The sequence below is a fragment of the Trachemys scripta genome, chromosome 8, assembly GCF_013100865.1.
Source record: "Trachemys scripta elegans isolate TJP31775 chromosome 8, CAS_Tse_1.0, whole genome shotgun sequence".
In the NCBI taxonomy this organism is placed as follows: Eukaryota; Metazoa; Chordata; order Testudines; family Emydidae; genus Trachemys; species Trachemys scripta.
Genome location: NC_048305.1, coordinates 65,610,425 through 65,628,512, shown reverse-complemented (window position 1 = coordinate 65,628,512; position 18,088 = coordinate 65,610,425). Strand labels below are relative to the sequence as shown.

At 36.5% G+C, this 18,088-nt stretch overlaps 1 long non-coding RNA gene across 3 annotated transcripts in view; it reads left to right on the top strand.

Moving 5' to 3' along the window:
• Window positions 1–860: 860 nt before the first annotated feature.
• LOC117881660 overlaps window positions 861–18,088 on the top strand; it is a 74,079-nt gene continuing 56,851 nt past the window's right edge. For 2 of the 3 annotated variants that reach the window (XR_004646833.1, XR_004646834.1), the window contains exons 1-2: window positions 861–1,210; window positions 7,004–7,098. This is a non-coding gene — a long non-coding RNA (uncharacterized LOC117881660). The remainder of the gene's footprint in view (window positions 1,211–7,003; window positions 7,099–18,088) is intronic. The other variant, XR_004646835.1, reaches the window with a different exon arrangement.

The following is an 18,088-nucleotide window of genomic DNA, read 5'->3' as shown; positions in this document are numbered from 1 at the left end:
TGAAAGCCCTTGAAATGTAGAAGAGGGAACAATCTTGAACTGACAGGAAGATGGGCTAGGTAACTCTGATAGATCTCTCCTATATCTAATTTCTGTGATTGTGTGCATGCATGCTGGATTTCAGAAAGGTCTTTTTAATAAGGGTTAATTGGAGTAGTATGTCACACATGACTGACTACTGTTTCAAATTACCGCTGATGCCTGCATAACTAAATCAGGCAAATGGGCAGAACATTTAAATAGAGAAGAGTTGATCTTCTTCCCTCCTGCTCAATTCTAATAATTTCTTGGTTATTCTTGCAATTACTACATCTTGGCAATAATGAAGTTTATGAAATTTCATTGCTTACTAAATGTAATAATGTCAGCATAATAATAGTTCTGTGCAACTGGATAACTTTGTAAAAGTTATGCTCTAGTTCAACCACAAGTTTATTGTGCAAAATATAGGAATCACTGGATGAATTAGGCAGGGGATCAGACAAGATGATCATAGTGGTCCCTTCTGGGCTTAAAATCTGTGAATCTCTGAAAAGTGATGATAAATAATCTGTTAAATCAGCTAGAATATGGTAATGAATCCAATAAAATCACCATACTGCACTCTGCAATATGAAACCTTAATCTAAAAACAAAAATCCTTGCTTAACCCCAAATAACAACTTTTAGTTTCAACTTCAAAGTTAATTGCAAGTATTTCCGACATGCAAAGCCCAAGCAAGACTGCAGAAGGATACACACACACACACACACAAAGCTCAGCCTCCAATCCCCACCCACCAGTCTCAAAGGATGACTTCAGTCCCTTTCTTAACTAATCCTGTCACTGTAAAATCCTACACTCATTCTTTCATGCACAGAGGGAAAAGGGACTCACTAGGAAGACCTAGTGTTTCAGTTTTAACTATTAACCAATAGTGGAAAAACAAGGATGCCTAAGTTATGCCTTCAGAGCCAATAGGGTGGATTTGTGTGTCCCACATGACAGCATTTCCCCTGTCTTTCACATGGGCAGTATTTAGTTCAATTCAGAACTGCAGCTAGTACAGCTTGCACAGAAGCAATGGGATGTCTGAGCACAAGTGGCTGACTTCCGAGTGACTTTATGAAGCAGTTTTGTACTTTCCTTGTGCATTAAATTGGGATCTGCATCCTTGACATTCACCCACCACACTCATCTCTACTGAAGGAAACAGTGCAGTATGAAACTGTGAGTATCGATTTTTATTTTCACCCATAAAGTGTGCAGTGTAATGCAGTTTACATGTTGCATGCACCATATCTTTAAAATATGCTCTATTATTTTTCCCTGGCTATGACGATGGAAAATGATCTAAGACAATTGGGAATCTTTCAGGGACCTTTCCTGCATGCTTCAGTAAAAGAAGGGGGGAAAAAATCAGTTATCCCTCAGGGCAGTGTCTGCATAAGAGCTGCATGCCACACTGCTTCCTACCATAGCCAGTGTGCTGCTTTGTTCATAAAGAAAAATGAAGGCAAAAAAGCCCCACGCATGTATGTTGTTCACTTTTATTTGCGCTCTGTGTTTACTCAGGCCTGATCTGCCCCCAACAGGGAAAAAATAAAGGCAAACTTTGCTGTCTCTGCTGGCATGGACAGTCCAGACTTTGCAGACATCTGACAGTTATTATAATTAGCTCTGAAAGACAGCAAAGAGACTATGGGGCAAATAGCTGTTACATTTTGAACAATGAAATCAAGCAAAGTTCCCATCCCACCCCTTTCAATGTTCTTGGGGGGGGGGGGAAGAGGAAGAGAGAGAGAGGTTTATGGTTGCATTTTATAAAAAAAGCAGGTAATAAATATTCAATCTGGAATCGTTCAGTGTGAGGAGGGGCTTGGACAGACTGCTTTAAACATTTCTGAATCCTGCCTTCCATTTAGAAAGAATTCACTCAGATTCCTGATGGGTTGGGAAGGGGTATGAGACTCTTCACAACATAATGTCAGAAGGCGGGGGTGGGGGGGAGAAATAATAAGACATTCCTAATGAGATGCATTTTGATAGCTTACCAAGATCTTTGTTCGTCAGGAGATCTTGGTAGATCTAAGTTGCTTTCTGTGTAAGATTTACAAGAGTTCTCAAACAGAAGCAACAGACAAAGCAGAGGTGGTTCCCCCCCCATTCCCTAGAAACGAAATTGAACCCAAATAGATAATAGCACACTGATTTATCCTTCTGTATTTAAATTAAGAAATCCTTGAATAGTCCAAATCTTCTTTTAAAAAGTTACATTCTGAAAGTATTTTCATAGGACTAACAGAAGAGAAAAGACAATGGGAACCTGATTCAGACCTAGTTAGTCTGGCTCTGTACAAAAGCATGGAGATGAAAACAGTTTGATGAAACAGATTTTCATACTTATTCATTAAAAAAACAAAACAAAAAAACAAAAAACCCTCCAATAAAGAAAAATTGTTGAAAGGCTCAGCCACTACTAAGTATGGCTTAAATAAATCTTCCTGGGCAGATGTTCACGTGCTCCCATTGTGGAGAAAGGAACCCAAAGAATTAATTTTTTTTTAAAGGAGAACTTGACATGATTTTTCATATAATCTTTTTTAAGTACACCATTTTTTTCTTTGTCTGCTCTCCTGTTATCTACACCTCCCCCAACTGCCGCCCACTGTGAGCTGAGACACCTGAAGGCTAGACATAATGATCAACAGAGCGCTATGCTAGCCTGTCTGGATTCCAGCCAGATTTTTCCCCCTCTACAATCAAGGAGCCTGCACGCAATGCATGGCAAGCCTATTTCTCTGCTATGTGTAGACTAGGCACAGAAGTCTTACCCATACTGCAGAAACATTGAAAACAAAAATATCCCTGGGCAATCTCAGTTTTAAGTCATATATTATTTTAAATAATATATGAAAAAATACATTTATAAATAGGTGTGAGCACACACCCAAATAATTCTATAGCATGATGTACTATATCTCTGTGCATGCACTGTACATCCCATATCTTGATTTTTACAAACAGTATACTCCTGTATATGATGTATCTTTATTGCATACAGTATGTTGTTCAGATAGATCACATACACTTATGTAGAAACACTGTACTGTATGCATATACTACATACTATGTATGGATATATGATATACTAGTAATTCAGGGACCCTATTTTTGAAAATGTGAATCTTTAGAAATAGAGTAGGTTTTAGAGAGATTAACAACTCTCTCAGATTATTTTGAGCACCTTCAAACCTAGTGATATTCAAATACCAGTGGGCAAACCATGTCCAAATTGAGGGGGGTTAGTTGAGGTAGTCAGTCTGACTATGGGAATCTGGCCTTCCAATTGTCAAGCAGTTACTGCACTCCCTGGAGAAACACTGATTGGCTGTGTCTCATTACTTCCAGAAAGTTTGTCTTTTGAACACAGTACTCCCAAAAATAGTCACGCACATTCGTTTGGTGTGGCCAGGGGTGGGGTTAGCACAGACACCCGGAGGAAAGGAAGATTCTTTTATTCTTTGAAACATTTTCCATTTAATTTTTAAATGTATACACTAGAAATTTTATTCTTTGAAATTCATGCATTTCATTGTCACTGGATACAGGGTATAAGGGTCTGGAAAAGGAGATTTTTTTTCAAAATTACTCTGAGTAACACTTTAAAACACTTACATACAGTGCATAATTTTTTTTTTTAAACACATCACCTGACCAGGTTTAAGAAAGTATGGTTTCCTCAAAATATCAGCTGCCTTTTAGGAAAAAGATAAATGACTTTAGTGATTTTCTTTTATTGGTATTATTGTCGTCATCAACACACACTCACACTTCCCTCCCTCCCCCCCCCCATCAAAGTATATTAGATTTAGACTTGAAAACAGGACCCCAATATGCGTATCCCAAATGTTGATTATTTTGGGTGAGCTGAGCAGTTTATAAAACTTTCTAATAAGTTGCTTGAAGAGGAAAAGAGAGAAAATAAGATTAAGTTGCACATAATGACAACAGCATCCAGTACCTCAAATAGGGCTACTGTTTTCTAGAGCATAATTCAAAGAAATGAAGATTGAATACATCAATCAAGTTCTCTAACTATATAAATCCAAATTCTAATACAAATAATTAAACAGTTTCCTGAAAGAATAATTTAATCCATCTTATTTGAAAAGGCATAACATATCAGTAGCTACACTGATGGATACATCAGTGAAAAATATATACATATAACACGCATTCCCCCCAAATTTCTTTATTTACTAATCTTTTTTTCCCTTTTTCTGGTATTATCCTTGAAAATAAAACCTTACATTAATATTTCACATGTATAATTCAAAATCATTTTGTTAGCTATAGACTAAAGTGCTGATGTGTATTTTCTAAAAGTAATAATTATAATTAGTGGGTTTTTCCATTTCCTATGGTCTAAAATGCTACAAAAGAATCAATTCTCCTACCAAACGTAAGGTATGGATTACACATAAGCTTTAAACTGGAGTGGAATTTTTCCAGCTAGCAAATGAATATTGATGTACAGAATGTGCTTAACTGGAAAAGTTCATTTTTGAATCAAAAGAACTATAAGCCAAAATTTCCATTTCTGGGTATTTACAGTTAGGCCTGAGGTACATATTTAAGTGCCTAAACAAAAGTGACTCCATTTTCATAAGCACTCAGCAAACTCTGCCAAAATCAGTGTAAACTGTAGATTCACAGCACTTTTGAAAATAAAGCCATTTATATTGAAGCATCTAAATATGAATCTAGGAGACTAATTTTGTAACTAAAGAGTCTAAATTTGAAAATTTTGGCCTATGTTTTTTGCTAACTCGCTTTTTCTTTAAATTTGTAAATAGCTGCTGATGCTGAAACAAAGCGGTCATGAAAATTCACACATATTTATGACTCTAGTCCAAACAAAATGAGGAGTTTGATATCTGTTCCACATGGTCTGCTAGGCTGTGCACTGCAATTGGTTGTATAAACACTACAGCACAATGCATAGAAACTTCCAGTTCTAATGACTTTTAAAAAAAATTATATCACCTCTGAATGCCTCCTTTATGTGTAAATACAAACATCAGGCATGAGTAGAAACTACTTGGGATCATACAAAACTTTCAAAAATTGGGTTGCTCTTTTGGTACTTTTACGTAGCAAAAGAAGGCTGAGAGCAACTGAAACCTTGCCTGCCAGAAATGCAGTCCAGCTCAGTAAGGCAGTGGGGTCAAATGAGCTCATGCATCACAGATATGCAATGCACAGTTCATTTCCTATTTATAGATAAAAACATTTAGGGTATTTTAATGTAAACAGATTTCCGTTTGATTTTTTGGCAAACTGTTGCAAGATCAAGACTACAACGGAGTTTAAATGACTTTCGGCATGGTATAGTTAGACCAGATGGCCACGTGTTCTTTTCTTATTTAGATGAGAATTTTCCTTTCAATAACATCTTTCTTCCTGACCTGCTTTAAAATTCCAGCAAATGAAATCAGCACAGAATTTTCAATTCTAATTGACCATGTGCAGAGGAAGGGCCAGTAGAGAAATCAGTAGAGCCATTGTGAGGCACGCTGCATCAATCTCCCCTTTGTCTTGTATTCTTTCTAGCCAGAGCTGAAATAATTAAGAATATTTAATTTATATTAGTTATACAAAACTGCAATGCTAGAAGTGTTCAGGCAAAATCACTGCAAGTTCCTCTTTCTATTGGAAGCACAAGAAAAAAGTTCTGTTTCACTCTCCAGGCAAACAGGTTCTCTCCATTTATTCTTTGTCCAATATACAAAAACCTAAACAAATGCTCATTACCGTTAAGGGAAGGAACAAGTGAATTATGGAATGATGGATTTCTTTCCATCGTCTCTTGCAGTTGGAAGATGCAAGGGAGGTGGGGCTTTTCAAATGAAAAAAAAATCTCAAATATTAAAATATTACCAGCAAAATATTATTTCAAACTACTTAAGTTTTTATAACTGCGCACACCAACCTAGTATCTAAAACATGTAATCGTTAGCAGCTTGTCTATGTGTGTTATATATACTCCCCTAAACTGAATTATAGATTGCAATGTAAACTGTGTCAAAATTATATCTTCTGTAGCTGGTGTGTGTGAGAGAATGTGTACGTACATACACACAGAGACTATAGATAAAATTGACACGTATTGCACCACATTTACAATTTCGTTTGGGTTTAGTAAGAAATTTACGATGGATAAACATTTATTGAGATTTAACAATTATTGTATTTAAGAAATACATAATAGATCAGAAATCTACAAATTCCCTTAATCTGCAGACAAGCTAAGCGGATAGAATGGACAATTTAGAAAGGGAGGAAAAATTGCCTGACTGAAACCAATACAGGGCCATATACAACAGTTAAAGAAATATCAAATATGGTAATAAATTGGTTATTGTTGTGACCACTAAATATAAAATTTCTGTATCGTTCAAGTCTTGGACTAGTATTATGCTCCAATTGGTACCCAGAACTGTGAACCTAAATCAAGAGATTGTTCCCCATAAATCTCTGGTTTACTGATGGAAGTATGTTTACATGCCACTGTGAAATATCCTTCTTTTCTTCAATTGAAGAAAGTTTTATTAAAGCCTCAGTCATTCTTCAGGTGTAAGGTGAACGAGGAAAAGGGAAAAGACAGCAGAATGAAAATTACCATTTTTAAAAAAAAACAAAAGAAAAAAAAACAATATATCTATATATACACACCATTTAGGAATGTATCAGAAAGAATGAACAAAATAGTAGATGTGTCTGAAAACATCAAATAGGGCACAGACACTTTAGGGCCATTCCTGCATTTGCAGTCTCGTAATAAGAGCATGGTACTAAGACTCAGGAGATTTTGGTTCTAATGCCAGCTCTCCCAATGAGTTATGTAGCTGTGGACAATTCACTTAACCTCTGCCTCAGTTTCTAACAGTTAGGGTAATAATCACCTATCTACATCACAGAGGATTAATTGGTGCTTTGGACATGTAATTATTGTTGCAGGCCCTATGCTCAAATATCACAAAGAAGGGCATAAGAAGCACTGAACAGAATATGAAGGCAAAATTCCTGTTGACTTCCATGTTTATCTGCACCAGGTCTGTATGCTTGGGCCTAATAATTAAACATAAATGTACTTTCTTTAGCTGGAAAGGCAGAAAGTGTGTGCTTTTAGCTAGGTACAATACTCCATTTTCATTTAATTTACTTAAAACATTTCATCTGTTTGGTCATATAGTATTTTGCTTGCTGTTAGCAAAATATTATTAGTATTTAAGACGATAAGTGAGAGAGTTTCATCTTCAGTATAAAATATAGTCACGTAGGGCTGGATTGTGAAGCCTACTGATGTGGTGTAGTACCTTACTCTGCAAGTTGTCCCACTGATTTCATTTGCTTGACTTGAGAAGGTGCCAATCAAGGTGAGAAAGGGTGGCAGTCTCTGGTCCTCTTATTTTTACCTGTGATATTGATGCATTTAGGCCCTGATTCAGCAAGGCACTTAAGCACATGGCTAAATTTAAAGCGTATGAGTAGTCCATTGACTTCAGTAGGATCACTCCTGTGCTTAAAGTTCAGCACATGCTTAAAGACCTTGTAGAAACTGGTTCTACAAAACCCCTGCACTAGTTTGAACAGTTACATGTCCTTAACCTGATTCTGCTCTCTGTTATACTGAAGTAGGGTTGGATGAGTAAAGCTGAGAGAAGTATTTAGCCATTCTGTTTTTTATTTGGTAACAGATTTTGTTACGTAATTGATCTAAGTCACAAATTCATGGGTGTGCATTTCTAAAATCACAGCACAGTAAAGAATCCTGCAGAGCATGAGACTTAACAGTGGTTTCTTTCAGGCCGCCATTTTGTGGTGAAGTGAAATTGCTGTCTGAATCACATGCATAGAACTGGAAAAATTTTATTTTTGTCTATGTACAACTATGATGGTGCTCTGCCCAAATGAAGAAAACACTCATTCTCTCCATAGAGTGTTTGCATTAATCAATATTCATGCAGAGTATGAAAGAAGTACTTACACACATACTTTCAAATGTCTTGACAGCTCTGTTTAGGTTATAAAAACCCATTAGAAAATTGAAACTGTAGCAGGTCTGTGTCCATCTCTCCTCTGCTTCTTATAATGGGCGGGGTGATGAGAAAGAAGCGTGAGGTGAAATATCCTGTGTGGAACTTCAGACTCATGCAACGCACAGGATTAAAAGAGGAAGTAAGCAAAATGTGTAGGCTATGAGCTATTGCTGGGATGTGTTTCACCAGCCTACTTTTACTGTCAAGGCACCAGACTGTATTAGCAGTTTATCCACTCCCCTAAGCTGTAGGATGTGGCTAATGGGATTGGATAAAATGATTAAAATCATTTTGTGTCATGATTTCATATCATAAAAGCAATATGTGCAAAACTGAAATATTTAATTGTATGATGAAAGCACAAGCACCACTTTTTGTTTTACCTTTAATTTTTTTCAACATATAGAACTATTTCCTTCTGTACCTTTAAAAAAAATAGTCAGCATGCAGTCTTCTAGCTGAAATCAATTTATTTTAACCAGGAAAATAAGCTTGAAACTAATTTTTTTTGCATGAAATGTGTGAAGCCTTTGTTTAAAATGTCTTCAAAAGAAGATTGCAGTTAAATTATTTGCAGGGTTGTATGATTGTTATTTAAGAAATCTGGTGATTTTCCAGGATATGTTGTCCATATGCTAAGGCTTAACTTCAACTTTGAAGTATTATTTGTAGATCATTTTAAATTATTTTTTCCAGAAGGATAATTTGCAAAGGGGAGCATTTAAAAGAGAAGTATAGTGCATGACAACAGTAAGGGAGAAGATAAGCAGTTCCCAAAGTTTATCCAAAGATATAAGGGTTAAAATTTCAGATCTTCATAGAAGTGGGAAAAAATGGAAGTTAAAAAAAAAAAAAAAAAAGAGAGTGAAGCTGCTGGTGACTTGAGTGTATTTATGGATTACTATGTCTTGAAAAGAAGAAAACCAGAGTTGTAAGATGACACTGCAGGGGTTGTCTGGACTTTTCACTGAGTGTGAAGTCTGTTTAGTCAATGCCTTAATGCCGAATACTGACCTTTGACCTCTTCACTCCCCCCTGCTCCAGGTGCAACATTTTTGCAAGTGCTTTAAACTTTATTGGAAAGTTTGTGCAGGTTTCACACACACTGCAAAGTGCACAGGGTATTTTACACAACATCAGCAGAAACATATGACATCAAGGCTTAGCTTTTTTATTATTTATTTAGAACACACAGACTTGTTTTGTGTGTTCCTCCCCTCATCCCCCCTATTAAATTATTAAATTAATAATTACCACATTAAATTAATAAAGAGCAAAATCATATTTGAAAGAATTCTCCTTCTTGTGTGTCTCAAGCCACACCTCTAAATAGCCAAATACAAGATTAAAATTAACTGGTATGGCACATTAGCCAGTATGGTAAATTATAGACAGGCTATGCAACATAGAGCAGCAGCATTATTGATCTCTTAAATTAATTGTCTTTGCTATGGAAATGTAAAACACAAAAACAAGAGGAGCACTTTGGCTAACTGATGTTCTCAGAAACAAATCAATTTCTTGTACTATTAATTAGACCTTGGCTGATATAAATATTGAGAAAAACTAACGTTTATAGTCTAGTAATAAAGGGAGCCATACTACATCAAGTCTATAATTCAGGTTTAGATTTAAAAAAAAATAACTGAATGAACTTCTTCTGGTGTATCTTCAATAAATGACATTATAAACTAAATAAGCCATGTGTTATACATAATGCATATATATTACATACACCATGTGATGTTTCATTTGTGTGTGTACCCTAGAGGTTTGATAAATAGTTACTGAAATTGCCTGTTTGCTAAATTAGGCTACAAGTGTCACCATTTTTCACACAAGATGTAAAAATGGTATCCTAACCTATGCATCCATTATAGATTCTATGGTACTTTCGGTAAGAGCAGGGATTTTTTTTCAGCTACTTTGGTTAAATTCAATCTCCAGGGATGCTTTTTTTTCCCCATTTGTGTCCTACTAAGAGATTGCAACTATTTTGTTCAGGTGTGGACCTGGCTACAATGATTTCACCTTGTGATGTGATTGCTGAAATGCACTCTACATTGGCACAGGAATTTAAAAATCAAGATGGAAACTTAAGTTGGTGACAGCCGGTTTGGTAAGGGGCAGCTGTACATGCTATTTCTGGGAGAATTTAAAAGTTGACCTAGAAAGCTTTAAATGGCTTTGTATCAGCCAATCCAAGAGACCTCCTCTCTCCCCATGCCATACTGCCACAGTTGCACTAAGCAGAGGGGTTTAGAAGAGTGGGTGAATGGTAATGCCCTCTCTGCCAGGGTCCTTACTTTTAGGAACCAGGGCCGGCTCCAGGTATCAGCTTAACAAGCAGGTTCTTGGGGCGGCCAAGGGAGAGGGGCGGCACCTGTGGCAATTCAGGGGCGGCATGTCCCTCACTCCCTCTAGGAGCGAAGGACCTGCCGTTGAACTGCCGCTGCCGATCGTGGCTCTCCCCCCTCCCATTGCCGCTGCCGATCGTGGCTTTTTTTTTTTTTTTTTTTGTTGCTTGGGGCGGCAGAAATGCTGGAGCCGGCCCGGTTAGGAATACACTGCCACCATTGAAATTCAAAATAGACCAGGACTGCTAAGCCTCAGGGTATGCTCCAAGACTGGTGTCAACTTTAATACTTGGGTAGGATGAGTCTGAAGAAGGCTTAAAGTTCAGTTTTTTGAGGGGAGATTTTTGGCTGGGGGTTGAATTTCATATTGGGTTAAAGATTATAGCTGGACTGTTTTTTCTAAATATGTCAAAGCCACCTAGGGTAATATAGGCACCTATTTTAATATTTTGTACCTTTTAATATACATTTAAATATATAATTAGCTTTTTCCATCTACATTATCGTTGTAGTTTCAATTGGATGCAGCTTTCCTGCCCATGGTGATGGGTGTGCTGCAGCGGTCATATTCCACCCCAGGGGTGGCTGCATTCACTGGTGGGTGACATGGTTGAGTTCAAGGTTCTTTGGAACTAGTATTCTAGTGCAGCCTATTTTTGAAGAAGGCTCAAGTCACAAAGGTTCCGAAAGCTCTAGGAAAGGTTTAAAGCCAGTTTTCTGTTTTGGTCTCATCTCCATGTGTAATGTACAGACTGCAAAAAAAGTGTCAGAAAAATATGGAAACTAAGGTCTTGAATGTTATGTTCAAAATCTCTTTCCAAACCTAGGCAGTGGCTTTTTTTCCAAACACAGAGTGTGTTCCTGTTAACAACGCAGCTGTTAACATGTCATCAATACTCTTTGTTTGAGAATACATTAAAATGAAGAAACAGATTTTTAAAGTGATTTTAAATGTAAACATGGTACTATACCATGGAACTGGAATTGGTTTCTTCCAAAACTATTCCTTTTCCCTCCTGAAATGACATGCATTGTTTTCAAGACCAAGATTTAGTGCAGGTACTCAATTTCACTGAAGGTCAAATACACTTGTCAAAATTATATTTTTTGCACAGCTGAGAATTCAAATAATTTTGTGGCCCAAAAATGGACAGATCTTGTCTTTGTGATAGAAATATGTAGCAGTGTAGAGCGGATATTGGAATAAAATAGAATGAAGGAGTATTATACACTACGTTCATGTAACATCATAGTGAGACGATCACCAATTTTTGTTTTGCTGTATATGAGGAGAAATACCCACCCAGACACTAGATTTTTGTCATTGTGGAATTTTTTGTACCAATAAGCGCTTGCACATAAGTTTTATTTTGGCTTTACATCCTAGATGTCTCAATTATACTTGCAACAAATATTCCTGCAATTAGCATTTGTAAGTATGTTATCACCTCTCTCCTATATGAGATGGATATGCCTAGGATACTTTCCAGGATGGGTTCTGTCTCTCACGTGTCACTTATCACCATGGTATCAGAGAGCCTTCCCTGTTAAATTGGCAATGGTTTTGAAAAGGCTAGTTGACCCTACTCATAATGGAAAACAAATCTCTACACAGCCTGAACCAACCTGGGGAGCAAAGAGCACCAAGCTAAATTTAGTTAGTTAATAACATAAGTACGGCTGTCAAGTGATTAAAAAATTGATTGCAATTAATCGCATTGTTAAACAATAATAGAATATCATTTATTTAAATATTTTGGATATTTTTTACATTTTGAAATATATTAATTTCAGTTATAACACACAAAGTGTACAATGCTCGCTTTATATTTATTTGATTAAAAATATTTGTACTGCAAAAAAATAGTATTTTTCAATTCACCTACTACAAGTACTGTAGTGCAATATCTATCATGAAAAGTTGAACTTACAAATGTAGAATTATGTACCAAAAAATAACTGCATTCAAAAATAAAACAATGTAAAACTTTAGAGCCTACAAATCCACTCATTCCTATTTCTCGCACAAACATGTTTGTTTACATTTCCAGGAGATAAGGCTGCCCACTTCTTGTCCACAATGTCACCTGAAAGTGAGAACAGGTGTTCACATAGCACTATTGTAGCCGGCATCGCAAGATATTTACCTGCCAGATGCACTAAAGATTCATATGTCCCTTCATGCTTTAATCACCATTCCAGAGGACATGCATCCATGCTGATGACAGATTCTGCTCCATAACAACCCAAAGCAGTATGGACCGACACATGTTCATTTTCATCATCTGAGTCAGATGCCACCAGCAGAAGGTTGATTTTCTTTTTTGGTGGTTTGGGTTCTGTAGTTTCCACATCAGAGTGTTGCTTTTTTAAGACTTCTGAAAGCATGCTCCACGCCTCATCCCTCTTAGATTTGGGAAGGCACTTCAGATTCTTAAACCTTGGGTTGAGTGCTGTAGCTATCTTTAGAAATCTCACTTTGGTACCTTCTTTGCGTTTTGTCAAATCTGCAGTGAAAGTGTTCTTAAAACGAACAACATGTGCTGAGTCATCATCTGAGACTACTATAACACGAAATATATGGCAGAATAGGTAAAATAGAGCCAGAGACATACAATTCTCCCCACAGAGTTCAATCACAAATTTAATTAATGCATTTTTTTTTAACTAGTATCATCAACATGGAAGCACGTCCTCTAGAATGGTGGCTGAAGCATAAAGGGGCAAGCGAATGTTTAGCATATCTGGAATGTAAAGATCTTGCAATGCCGGCTACAAAAGTGCCATACAAATGCCTGTTCTCACTTTCTGGTGACATTGTAAATAAGAAGTGGGCAGCATTATCTCCCATAAATGTAAACAAACTTGTTTGTCTTAGTGATTGGCTGAACAAGAAGTAGGACTGAGTGGACTTGTAGCTCTAAAGTTTGCATTGTTTTGTTTTTGAGTGCAGTTATGTAACAAAAAATTGTACATTTGTAAATCGCACTTTCACAATTAAGAGTTTGCACTACAGTAATTATATGAAGCGAACTGAAAAATACTGTTTCTTTTATATAGCATTTTTACAGTGCAAATATTTGTAATCAAGAATATTGATTGTATTCTGTGTTGTAATTGAAATCAATATATTTGAAAATGTAGAAAATACATCCAAAATATTTATTAAATTTCAATTGGTATTCTATTGTTTAACAATGCTATTAAAACTGCAATTAATCACGATTATTTTTTTGAGTTAATCACGTGAGTTAACTGTGATTAATCAACAGCCTTAATTAATTATCAAATAATCCTAAAATAACTACTATACATTCTTTGAAGAATGCCTGACTACCTGAAAATTTTTAAAAGGTATGATTTTACAGTAATTTGAAAATACACAACAGAATACAGAATTTAGCCAATCTATGACCTTTATTCAGGACAGACAAGGTGGGTAAGGTAATGTCTTTTATTGGACTAACTCCTGTTGGAGAAAGAGACAAGCTTTTGAGCTGCACAGAACAATTCAGGTGTTCACATGGCACTGTTGTAGCCGGCATTGCATGCCAAAGGAACCAGGATTTTGCCCTAAAGGCTTATTACTAGAGCCCTTGAGGGGAGTTTTGCTTCTTTTAAGTAGCAACAGTCAGGTTCACCTCATCCATACATTCCACCTGTACTCCCACCAGCCTCCTTGAGTATTCTTGCCTCCTGTTGTCAGGATGATTCTGGTCCCACTTCATTGCCAGCAGAGCTCTACGCTAGCCCCAGCCTCTGAAATGTGTCCCCTAGTTGCAAGAAAGAGATTTTGCCCATATGCCTTGAGAGCCTGGGAAAAGTAAGTCTGGAAGGTGTTTTTCTTACTTAAAGTAGCTAGAAGTTCAAATTTTTGTTATAAAGTATTTCTGGGCAAAAAGCATCATTAACATCAGGAACCGCATATACATCTGTACTACATACTTCCAGGTATGTTTATATATAGTGTGCACAAGTACACAGTTTCCCATGATAACAGTGGGAATCATACAAATATATCCACTAGGCTATGGACTCAAAATATATTCTGTAAGAGGCTACCAGGCTTACAAAACTAGGAGCAAACTTAAACAAGATAAGCAGAAGTACTTAAAGGGAAGCTAACATTTAGTCTCACCAAATTTCAGTGAGTCAAAACATGAAGCATTCAGTTATCTTAGTCTGTGGGATTAATCTGTCAGCATTTTATTACTAAATGCAAACTTCCTCTTTTCTCCCTTATTGGTGTCATGTGTTAGAGGTTTTTTTAAGTTTTATTTTATGGTTAAGTTCACATTGCAGATTCATCCTTGCCTCATGCCTTATTTTGGTAGTTCCTTTCCCCATCGCATATCATGAGACAGTCTTCCTTCGTACACCAAAAAGTCATGCTCAGAATACAAGGATTTATATAACCCCATTCAGAAGATCATCATTCATTATGGCAGTTCGATTGGCACTGATATTTAAATTCAGTTTGAAGTCCCAACCAGTATTGTAGCATAACTTTGGGCTCTTATTAAGACTCCATCCCTGAAAACTATATTGGACACATTGAGTTAGTAAACGAGGAGTGAGCCATTTGGTAAATTGTCAAAGCTTATGCACATCCAAAAGACTATTTGCTGTAACTCTGAATAAGTAAAACTGAATCATTAATCCTCTTCTACACATTAAGTCCATCTTCTATACACAGTTTAGGCTGCAGTGCAGGAAAATGTCATGTTTCTTACTGTATAAGAAATAACTATTCTGTGAATCTTCTTGGTAACAAGAGATACCATAATATATTGATAAAAAAGGCAATATTCAGAGTTTTTTTTAAATAAAATCCAATTATAACTATAAATTTATTAAATATATTGGTGTATATACTGTGGCCAAAATCCCTTTTTACCATGACAAAAGCAGTTTACCCAGGCCATTTGCAAGCTAGTAGTCTTAAGCCAATTACATGTTAACAGAAAAATCAGATAATCAAAAGGTCAGATCATGTCTTCTCACACCTGCTCTCTTACAAACAATATATTTTAGCATCTTCTGTATTCCCCATGGGACTAAAACCTTCTGAGACTTAACTAGTGTCAAGTCTGGATCTCTACAGAATTTATCAATCTGTCTGATATTTTTGAGGTGCCTCACATTTGCTGGAGTTTCTAATCAAGCAAACCTAGAACCACATAATCCCCTTGTGGAAAAATCAAACTTAACTCAAGGGAGAAATCCTGGCCTCACTGAAGTCAATGGCAAAACTCTCATTGACTTACTGGCCCTAGGATTTCTCCTAGGGTTTCGAGGAAATGCATCCATTGGAGTCTAATGGAAGGAGCATGAAGCATCATCTTGAAACCTTGTGAACACACAGAGGCCTTAGGGTCTCATTCAAAGTCCACTGAAATCAATAAAAAGATTCCCACTCCATGAAGGGTGTGAAAAGCATGGAGAAAGGTGATATATAAGAGGTAATCTACAGGGCCTCCAACATAAAGTGGGCATTGCCTGACTTTCTCCTTTTGCCCCAAACATGTGGATGTCTCAGCGGATAGGAGTCACTATTTTGCTACGTTAGTATATCCTTGGTGGACTTTCTGCTCCCTTTTTCCACTTAGCATTGCAGATCAGATGGGAACATGCAGAAAATTGGGACTGTGCAACCGTCTTCTCCAAGAGTTAATCTCCTATTTTAAATGCAGAAATGTGACTGTGCTAACATTTCTTTTGCTGCATTAATGTGAATTAAGTCTAGTTCAAACTCATTGTGCGGGACAAGAAAAAGCAGGAGAGACCTACTTTTCAACTAATCTATTTCATGCAAAGTAATAAAATTTGCTAAGGAATGTCATCCTATACAGAGAATCCTTCACATTATATGAGCACATTTCTGAAGGAAGACCCTCTGTATTGTTTTCCATTTCCTTAAGAAGGCCTCTGACTGTACCAGCTGTCTAAACATATTTCCAGACTCCGTACATTCTGCTCCAAACCCACTGTAGTGGAACTTCTCTTAAGGGTCAAGGGTAGCATAACTGCAGTGACTTAGTGTTTTCAGAGACAAGCGAACATAGCAGTGTTTTTTAAACACTATTTTTATCAAACTCAGTACTTATTTTAACATTATTTGCTACATCTTGTTTCAGCTCTGACCTAAAGAATACAACATCTCTGGTTTCTGTTTCTTTTAGTTATTCAAAAATAAACACAGAAATATATATCTAAAAAACAACTGCTGGAGTATTATGTAAACATTATATAGGCTTTAAAGGAATTCATAAAGATACTTGTCCTTGAGTAGTCTGCTCTTGATCCTTATCTGGTTTGCTCTCTGATACAGTCACACTCATAAAGAGGGTGAAGGGGGGGAGACTGGCACGTGTGCATACACGTACTCCATCTACTAGAATATTCGTTTAGTCTCATGTTTTACATGCCCATACAATTAGGAAGTAATGACCTCAGAGGGATGTGGATATGAATGAATATCAGTTTTGGACTACATGATCTGATTTATGTCCATATTGAAACCAGGAGCTAAAATCATATCAGGCTAACCAAAATGAAGACAAGTGACCATAGAATGACTAATATAGCATATTAATTACTCAAATTAAATATTCAAAGCCCTGTTGATGTTTAGTATCTCTTCCGAAAAAAGTAAGTTAAAGAAGTTTACACTCTCCTTACCCCTACGCTCCAACACAGAATCTGGATAATACTGAATTAAATTTATGTTTGAACATTCCTTCTAGTCATCCAAAAAGTATGAACAATGGATATTGTATTCTATCTAGTATCATAGTAACATCTCATGCATTTGATCTTTAAACGATGGTGGCACTACAGAATTCACCCTTCTGGTTAGAAGTCAAAATGTTTCATGTAATGAAAAATCTTTTCCATAACTTATTATACATCATACAAGTCTTGGATTTTCACTTACTTTGAATGAAAGACCAGCACAAAACATCTCTCATTCAAATGCTACCATCGTATCCTCTCAGTTTTGATCTTGTTGCACATTTGGAGAAGAATCAAGGAACATATTTCTTAAAAGGCGATAATGTAAAGCAGCAAAAAGAGAAGGAATTAGTCCAAAAGAGTTACTTGGGGTTTTCCTTTCCAAATTAACTCAAAATGGTTTAAAATTCAAATGTTAAAGTCTCTAGGAGGCAGCTCAAAGTTGGGTATCTGTCCCCTCCACAGATCACTCTAGATTTCACAGAGTTTAGCATCACTGAAAAAGTCATTTTTTAAAACAGACTGACTGTTGCTAAATGCTGTCTTGTCCAGACCAGTACAAACTTGCCTCCGTGATACTGAAGGAAAAACATGTCTTACTCTCTTCTTTTGAGTGATCATATTTGTTACCATTGGAAGGAATATTCCAGTTTCTATTAATGGCTGACCTGGTTAAAAAAAAGAAAAGGTTTTAATTTCAATATCACATTAAGACACTAGATCCCATATCACTGCTTTTAACAGCAATCGCCCCCAGTACTTTAGTAGAGCAACTCTCAAGATTGATTTGTGAGGACTGTCAGTCATTGAACATGTATGTTCTGAAAGTAATCTTCTTCCAAGTATTCAGTGATTGCCAGTAGAAGAGAAGATGCAGTAAATCTGCCTATTCAAGAGGTCAGATGGAGGTA